Here is a 9938-nt window from a genome sequence, read left to right on the forward strand (position 1 = left end):
CAAAACTCTTCCATAACATACCTTTTCCATTCCTGTGTCCAGGTTTGGCCAGGACGGATGAGCGCAATCAAATGATGCATGCAATCTACAAATAAACAAAATGATGAGATTATCCTCATCCTCAATTCCCAGAAAATATCATCCGGAAAAGATTTGTATGAAAACAATAATTTCAGAAAGGGTGAGTGCATCTTTTCCATGGAAAGTCTGATTTGAGTTTACAGATTCATCTGCCTTAAAATAAAAACTCAACCCACAGTTTCAAATGCTTGGAAACAAAAAGTTGCGCAGTGCTGGAGAATAATTAACTCAAAAGCAGTTAATCATTTAGCTACCGTTTTCAGTAGGGTAAAGGTAATTCAGATTTTGCCATTAAAGCTGAACTTTATTCATATATAATCTACTTTTTCAAACAAGAAGCAACCAAAATGCTAAATTGTTGCTTTTTAGTCAAAACTCCGCAATTTTAAAGGAATGGTTCACCACAAATTAAAATTGTCAGGAAATTTAAATAAAATGTAAATAAAATTTTACATTTAAAATAAAAATAAAGTTATGCATTTAGCAGATGCGACTTACAGTGCATTCAGGCCATCAATTTTTACATATCATGTGTTCCCGGGGAATCGAAACCCGCAACATTGCGCTTGCGTGCGTGCTAACGCAGTGCTCTACCAGTTGAGCTACAGGAACACTACACTACAGGAAATGTACTTATACTCAGCACATCCAACATTTGAAAGTGTTTCTCCACTGAAACAGATTTGGAGAAACACTGTAAAAAAAAATATTTTGAAAAATTTTGGAAACTGACAATTAAATATTGACTCAACAAATTGCTTTCAAGTAATTATCCCCAAACAAAAAGATGCATTGGGGTAATTTTAGCTTATGGTCCAAAGGTAAAATTAAAAATATATATTCTCTGAACATATTAAATTGTGTTCAGCCAATTAATCAAGTAAAAGTGAAATATCTGTGTTTGTTGAATAAGCCTTGCGGAGAAAAAAACTCACCTGAGAGAAACCGTTGGTAATGGTATATAGTGGATTCAAATATATCTGCGCGGGAGAGATGAGGAGACTGAGGAGTCGATGCTGAAGTACGACGACAGAAGTTCAGACATAATTTCCAAACAGATTTTTCTTCATTTAAGTTATGGTGAGTACTGAAATATGAATTTATTAAGTCTTGTTTACGTCAAACCGAGTGCAGGTCTCAATGTTTCAGCATAAAACCGTAAAACATGGGCATTAATGTTACACTACCGCGGCCATTACACTAACATTGGGTAAGGTTAAATGCATTAACGACTCTCCGAATGTTTTACTTGAGGACATAGTATATTGTAATGTCTGAAAAATGACAGACAAGGGAAGCTCTATTTCCGAACTTTTAATCAGAACGAAGAGAGTCGGTGAGATGAACACTGTCCCGGCCCTCCGATCTATGCTCCGGAGTCTGAACTTACTTTGTTAACCCCATCAGTGCCGGTGCAAAACAAACAGCAATTTCACAACTATGAAGAGTCTGTGTGTCTACAATATTTTCCTTAGCCTACATAACATTGTATTTTGCAAAATAACATTGAATTCACGCCTTGGTTTCATGATAGCCTTTTATAAACTAATTTAGTCCAATAGGCCTACTAATATCTCATTTACTATTTATTGAACTAAATAATTTTATCAAACTATATTGTGATTATGATAAATGTATGAGACACTAGCTATTAGTTATATGTTTCTGTTATAACTTTTTTTTTTTCACTCAATGTAGCCAAACATCCTAGGTCTGACTCAACGGAACGACTAATGTTACGACTTTCACAGTGAGTAAAAGTTTTTATTGCATATTTGTTCATACCATATCCGTGTCAAATACCCTTAGCTCTTGTGATATTTAAATTGTGTTAAATTGCTTTATTGAGAGCCGCCATGAGACGCTTCTAAAATTTGTGACACTGTAATTCAGGCTACATAATTTACAAAGTGGTTGGCCAATTTGTGTTACACCCGTTTGACACATACTCCGTCTGCAGTGCTTATGTGCGTGTTGCAGTACATGTATGGCAAGCTATAAAGCTCAGAATTAGTAATGTTAATTAAATCACTATTTATAAATAGCAATCTGTTAATTAATAATTAAATACTGTTGGGTTTCTCACACAAACCGATCATTTCGTGTCAGACATCAATGTGTCAGTAACAGTATTTATATCACATTTTACCTCAAATCAGCCGTCCCCACACCATCACTTCTGGTAAGTGAGGTCAAATTACACGATATGGCATAGAGATACGCATGAAAGATCACTTGCGCCGCTTGCATCCCATTGAGATACGCCATATTGTGTACATGACTTTGGAACAGAGTAGAGTTATAAATTATATTCAAATTAAATGCATATGTGGTGAAATTACTAGATTTATTAGAAATGAGATATATTTTAAATTAAAACTTACAACAGGCTTGACAAAAACAGCCGATTCTCATCTTTTCTTTTGTTTTAAAGTCTTTTTTTACAAGAAATCCTCCAAGAAAGGATGAGTGCTAACCATTATGTCACTTTTTTTTTTTTTTTACCAAAATGCCAGGTATAGTGTCGTTTTCCTTGCTTTATCGAAGGTATTTATTTTAATGCGAACAATGTGCTGTCACTTTAATTTAGTGGGTCCAGCACAGCAAAAAATAGACTTAATGCGGAAATGCCGCACTGCTGCAGACATACCGCACCTGGAACACACTGCTGGACCGCATCCGCTTGCAGTGTGAAAGCTCTAACCGGTTAACATACTCACTGCAAATGGAGTATGTGTGAAATGGGCATTAGTATGGGAACCCCTCCCTCAGAAAATCTCTACAAACTTGAACAAATTTTATTTTATATAATTGTACATCTAATTAATATTTTCTTTTTATATATATATATATATATATATATATATATATATATGTAACAGAAATTGCTCAATATTACTCTGGGTCTTTTGCCCTTTCAGCAGTGTGGACTTGACTATCACCAGCATGCTGGTCACACAGTCCACAGTTGGCTATATTTTCCAGTTGCTGTACAGACTTTCTGACAACTTTTCCCCATTTAGCTCTATCTTTAGAAAGCCTTTTTTTTTTTTTTTTTGCAAAAGTATCATCTTTCAGCTTTTTCATTTATTTATTTTGCAGGTTTAGAAGAAGTCCATGCAGTGCTGCTTCTGCAAGTTTTCATCACCTCACCAAGACCTAATTTTCAAGCACTACAGAACTTGCAATTGGTCAGTTAATGCAACTTCCTTTCCATGTTTACACCTAGAATGTGTTTGCATTTTCAAGACAATTGGAGATTTAAAAACACATTTGTGGAGGGTACGTCCAAAGACTGGCAACAAGGGGAATACCACATTTTCTTGTGATTTCAGGGAAATCTGCTCTCAATCAACATTTCTTCACCATTTAAGAGGACATCTTAAAAACCACGAGAGGGTTCATTGTCCATTTTGAAATTGTAATTTTGTAGCAACAGTTACCGTACATTCACAGCTCATAAGAACAGGAAGCACAAATCCCATGGATTAAATGAATTAAAAATTAAATGGATTAAATTCTGGACATCAGTTTGTCCTGAGAACAGTTGCAATGATGCGAGTCCATCTTCTTCCTTAGGATGTGCATAAATAAAATATTTTATATTGTTAGTGCAGTTTCATAAATGTAGTACCTAAATACCAAAATGTCAGTGAAATTTCTCTAAACACTGATAATACATGTTTTTAAAATAATTGTGTAAAAAATAAAGTGGTTTTGTTAATGTAAGATCTAAGGTCTAATGAGTTTTGCGTATCTTGGAATCCTGAACTGAAATGCATGATTTTTATCTACTAAGGTCTACTGTGCAGAAATGTTCAATGCATTTACCATTTAAGGTATTTTCACAATACTGTTGTAGATTTGATCAAATGTATTAAATAAAATGTGGCAGTATGGCTTGAGTGTTATATATTTTTTTTCTTTTGGGGCAACGGGGAATAAACAATACAGTGAAGTTGCTTTACTAATATAAATTTACCAAAATATATTTTTAGTTTAGGTAAAACTAAAAAGGAATGCTACTACAATTTAAAATGTTTAATTGGGCCAATAACATGGGTTGGTAACCTAATTTCGTTTCAATTGTTTTAACAAATTATTTCTAATTTAGCCAATGTTAACAGACTATTGCTACAATTGATAAAATTACATTTACAGAATCTCACTTGGGCCAATTGAAAATTTTAGATGTGACCAGTCACTAGAAAATTTTGAGTTGGGAAGATTATACATTTTTTACAGTGAATGTAGCCATACATTTCATCAAAATGAGAGGCCAAACAGCTGATAAAAACATCACATCAATCCACAAGAAATCCACAACTATCAATTAACATCTTATAAACTGAAAGGGTGCCAGTTTATAAGAAACACACACATCAGTCCAAGGCATTTAGACTTTAAACGATCACTTCTGGTCAAAATATGAGTTCAATAATAGTGCTTGTTCTGTGCATATTCCTCTCCTGATTCGGATAAGATGACCTTTTCACTTAATATCAATATTATGGATTGAGAACTGTACGATGTTGTTGTAAAGCAACATTGTAATTCTACATTGCTACAAATGCGTTCAGAAAGCAACCAACTTGTCTAAATCTTGGATGTCCTGAGGGTGAGTACATTATAAGCAAATTGTCATTATTGGGTGCGCATTGTATGGATTTTTTCCAGCAAAATGTTTATTTAAAAACACTGTAACTGCCCCCCTCCCCCCTCAGTAAAAAAAAAAAAAAATTATAAATATATATATATATATATATATATATATATTCATTCAATCAAAAGCCTTCTTTGATTTTTAGCCAGTGCAATATGCTAATTAGTTATCTTCAATGTCATAGACTACTTTTGGTTAGTAGCTTGTAGTGTGGCTAATTAATTCTCAAAAGAAGCACTGAAGTACTTTGAATTATGTTGTTTTTCAAACACTGGCCTGCCTAGTGAAGAGGTTCAGCAAAAAAGAGTCATTACAGTCAAAGGGCTCGATTTTGATGGTTCCTGGTCCTGCCAAAAGAAGGGCGTGAAGATGTTTCTCAATTACGTGTTGATGAGCCGTGAGGTGACTCTTCACATGTCCCCCGTCCCTTCCACCGGTTATGACAGGCGTCTTCATTGTATCCTCTCTTGTGATGGATTGCCCAGGTCTTCCTCTCAATAATTCAGAGCAGGGAACTCTTATGGCATGCAGAGGCAGAACAAACATGTCCCTCTCAGGGAAAGGATACGACTTCTGCATTGTCTCTCCTTCAATCTGCGTTGCCAGATCTTGAAAGAAAAAATTTGCAGCCTGGTTTGAAAAAATAAGTAGGAAATAAGTCCATAGCAATTTGAAGGCATTTCATTTATTTATCTGATCAGATTTATCCCTATAAAATAAAATGTAATACATTAATGTAAAAAAAAAAGCTTTAAAAATGGATACATTTTAACATACTGCAAAGTATCTTTTCAACACTCTTACAAATTAAGGTACTTTATTGATATCGATGATTTCATGAGGAACCTTTAACATCTATGGAAGCTTTCAGATGCACAAAAAGTTCTATACAGTTTTATTGAAATGTTCTTCACACTAAGGGATAAAACATTTTCTTGGTAACAAATTGTTAACGATATCCTGAATAATTATATCTGTTTTACAAAATTTATGTTTCACATACACTCTACAACTTTGCCATCTTAATCATCTGATGCATGTTAATTGTATAGTTCCCGCCAAAATGAAAAATCTGCCATAATTTACATAATGTGGAAGTCAATAGGAACCAGCAACTGTTACCTACATTCTTCAAAATTCTTCAAAATATCTTCTTTTGTATCCCGAAGAAAAAAACTAACCCACACAGTTTTGGATCAACTTAAGTGTGAGTTAATAATGACAGAATTTTCATTTTGAGTTAACTATCCCTTTTAGTGCAAATGTTTGCATACACCTAAGGAAAGGTAAAAATGTGCATTGTGTGTTACTGGGAGAAACGCGGGAAATAAAAGCAATTAATAATTAAAGCTGCAAGCAGCGATGAACGGGCCCTCGCACCCGGGCTCACCGCCATCGTGTGGTTTTAGTAAAAAGGTGAACGTTGAGAAATATGCATTTAATGTCCTAAATATAAGTTGAATATATCAAAGTATATCCCATATATGTGCCAATCTTACCGTTGCCAGCAGGTGGCGCTATCATTATAATGGAATATTGGCCTTCAGATGTGTTCAGGCCAGGACTCTTATCAAACATGTGAAGTTTGGGGAAGATTGAAAATTTTATGCTTGAGTTACAACAACTTCTCTGACTGACCACAAAATATATGTCAATCTCAAAAAAATTATAGGAGTAGTTTGTCGCAGCGTAAAACATGTCACTTCCTGTTGCCAATAGGTGGCGCTATGACTATAACTGAATGTGGGCATGTAGATCTGTTAAGGGCAGAAGTTTTATCTAACATGTGAAGTTTGGGGCAGATTGGACATTGTATGTCTGAGTTACAGCAACTTCCTTTTTCATGGCGAAACATCGAAATTTGTCAGGCCGCCATGGACACGCCCTTTAACAAAATCTAAAGATCTTCGCAATTTAACATCGCAAAGGGCTTAAGATTACACTGACCAGGTTTGGTGTTGATCTGAATAAATCTCTAGGAGGAGTTCGTTAAAGTACAACCCCTGAAAATGGCAAAAACAACGCCAATTTTGCAGAGAAAATTCTAAATAACCGACTTCCTGTTGGGATTCGGATTTCGTACCAAGAGACTTTTTCGTAGGTATTGGTGTGTTACATGTGTGTACCGATTTTTGTACATGTACGTGAAACATAGCTCGAGGCGCACTCCGTTTAAAGTGTATATGCACTCCGTTGAAAGTGTATACGTGGCGCTATCGAGCCATTTTGCCACACTCGATGGAATATGGGCCTTCAGATCTGTTTAGGCCAGGACCCTTATCACACAAGTGAAGTTTGGGCAAGATCGGACATTTTATGCCTGAGTTATAACATCTTTTATTCACATGGCGAGACATCGAACTTCATCACGGCGCCATGGACACACCTTTTAACAAAAACTCAACATCTTCACAACTAAACATCACACAGGTCTTTAGATTAGACTGACCACAAAAAAGACATTGATGTCATAAAATTTCTAGGAGTAGTTTGTCGCAGGGTAAAATATGTAACTTCCTGTTGCCAATAGGTGGCGCTATGACTATAACTGAATGTGGGCATGTAGATCTGTTCAGGTCAAGAGTCTTATCCAACATGTGAAGTTTGGGGCAGATTGGACATTGTATGTCTGAGTTACAGCAACTTCCTTTTTCATGGCGAAACATCGAAATTTGTCAGGCCGCCATGGACCCGCCCTTTAACAAAACCTCAAGTCCTTCGCAATTTATTATCGCAAAGGGCTTTAGATTACACTGACCAAGATTGGTGTTGATCTGAATAAATCTCTAGGAGGAGTTCGTTTAAGTACAACCCCTGAAAATGGCAAAAACACCACCAATTTTGAAGGGAAAATTCAAAATAACCGACTTCCTGTTGGGATTTGGATTTCGTACCAAGAGACTTTTTTGTAGGTATTGGAGTGTTACATGTGTGTACCAATTTTTGTACATGTACGTGAAACATAGCTCGATGCGCACTCCTTTGAAAGTGTATAGGTGGCGCTATAGAGCCATTCTGCCACACCCGGTGGAATATTGGCCTGCAGATCTGTTCAGGCCAGGACTCTTATCACACATGTGAAGTTTGGGGAAGATCGGACATTTTATGCCTGAGTTATGACATCTTTTATTCCCATGGCGAGACATCGAACTTCGTTGCGGCGCCATGAACAAGCCTTTTAACGAAAACTCAAGATCTGAACAACTGAACATCACACAGGCCTTTAGATTAGACTGACCACAAAAAAGACATTGATGTCATAAAATTTCTAGGAATAGTTCGTCGCAGCGTAAAATATGTCACTTCCTGTTGCCAATAGGTGGCGCTATGACTATAACTGAATATGGGCATGTCAATCTGTTCAGCTTCGGAGTCTCATCAAACATGTGAAGTTTGGGGCAGATTGGTCATTGTATGTGTGAGTTATAGCAACTTCATTTTTCATGGCGAATCATCGAAATTCGCCAGGCCGCCACGGACACGCCCTTCAACGAAAACTCAAGATCTTCGCAATTTAACATCGCAAAGGCCTTTAGATTAGGCATACCAAATTTGGTGTTGATTTGAAGAACTCTCTAGGAGGAGTTCGTTAAAGTACAACACATGGAAATGACCAAAATTACACAAAATATGCTCATAATATTAAAAATAACCGACTTCCTGTTGGGTTTAGAATTTCGCTCCAAGAGTCTTTTTTGTAGGTATTGGTGTGTTACATATGTGTGCCAATTTTCGTGCATGTACGTGAAACATAGCTGGAAGGCTGTTGATTTTCTTGGTATAGGTGGCGCTGTCGAGCCATTTTGCCACACCCTCTTCTGAATCCTATATCAGACGAAAATTTTCACCAGGTTTGACGAGTGTGCAAAGTTTCATGACTTTTTGAGCATGTTAAAGCCCTCAAAAATGCGATTCATTCGGGAGAAGAAGAAGAAGAAGAAGAAGAAGAATAATAAATATAGCTGCAAGCAGCGATGGCGGGCTCAAGCCACCAATGCCATCGCCACCCCGGTGGCATCAGGTAAACTGTGCCCAGCGGGCACATGCATTCACAATATCCCTCTGGCAGTGAGGTTTTAAAGGGTATGGCGGTTAAAGGGTTAATCCGAATCATCTAGACTTTAAAATCACATTCACAGAACAATATATATATATATGTATATATATATATATATATATATATATATATATATATATATATATATATATATATATATATATATATATATATATATATATATATATATATTTAGTAACACTTTACAATAAGATTTCATTTATAAACATTATGTTAACATGAACAATATTTATATAGCATTCATTCATGTCATTTAATATTCCAAACTTAAACATTAAAACATTGTTTTATTGTGATTTTTTTTCCAAGCACATTTTACCAATTCCAAGCCATATCAATCTTAATAACTACCATTATTTTTTATTTAATGATTTATGAGTGCTATACAATATTCCAGGAAAGCTGGAAGAGAAAAACTCCTTATATTCATGTGCAGAATCATTAGGCATGTTTTCTTTTACAGATGAAATGCGCTAAAAAAGAGTTTTAACTCAAACGTTTTTAACTCAAAGTCGAAAATTATGAAATACCCATGAGAAAAAACAAACACAAATGCAATACAGAAATGGATAAGTTAAGATTTGACCATTGTACAAAAATGCTGACTGGGTCATGAGGTCAGAAAAGAAGAAGAAAAAAAAAAACAGGTCAAGAAGAACTGACAAAAATAATTGCAAAATAATTAGGAATTAATGTGAAGATTAATTTTTAGTAAATTCTGCAAGACAGACTTTCAGGAAAGGAGGTGGAATAAAAATGAGCTCCTAAATCTTAACCCCGGATTCAGGAAAATATATTCCTCAAACCATCGGACAAGAGGAGGTGGTGCTGGTCCTTCACGAGTCACTCTAATCTGTTCATAAAGCCTATATATAAAGTCTTAATATGTAGTATTTCACAATACTTCATGGTATTCTAATTAAATCATTTTTTGGAATCTTTGATTTCTCAGAACCTGACACATTGTAATTCTGAGACTCCAGGAAAGTGGCAGTTCTGTAAAATGTTGGCACTGGAGACTAAATGCTCCCTGATAGTTTCACAACTAATTCACTTAACACACACACACACACACACACACACATTACCCACAGTGACAGAGGGACAGAGTGACAT

The 9938-nt window shown here is 35.7% G+C and overlaps 2 long non-coding RNA genes across 5 annotated transcripts in view; one reads left to right on the forward strand and one right to left on the reverse strand.

Moving 5' to 3' along the window:
• Positions 1-252, reverse strand: part of LOC113052980 (uncharacterized) — a 35913-nt gene extending 35661 nt beyond the window's left edge. For all 4 annotated transcript variants that reach the window (XR_003277137.1, XR_003277136.1, XR_003277138.1 and 1 more), the window contains exon 1: positions 22-252. This is a non-coding gene — a long non-coding RNA (uncharacterized LOC113052980). The remainder of the gene's footprint in view (positions 1-21) is intronic.
• An 815-nt stretch (positions 253-1067) lies between these two features.
• LOC113053723 (uncharacterized) lies at positions 1068-4300 on the forward strand. The gene is made up of 3 exons (XR_003277287.1): positions 1068-1161; positions 1780-1831; positions 3184-4300. It is a non-coding gene; the product is annotated as an uncharacterized LOC113053723 (long non-coding RNA).
• The last annotated feature ends 5638 nt before the right edge of the window (positions 4301-9938 follow it).

This window comes from Carassius auratus, chromosome 34, assembly GCF_003368295.1.
Source record: "Carassius auratus strain Wakin chromosome 34, ASM336829v1, whole genome shotgun sequence".
In the NCBI taxonomy this organism is placed as follows: domain Eukaryota; kingdom Metazoa; phylum Chordata; class Actinopteri; order Cypriniformes; family Cyprinidae; genus Carassius; species Carassius auratus.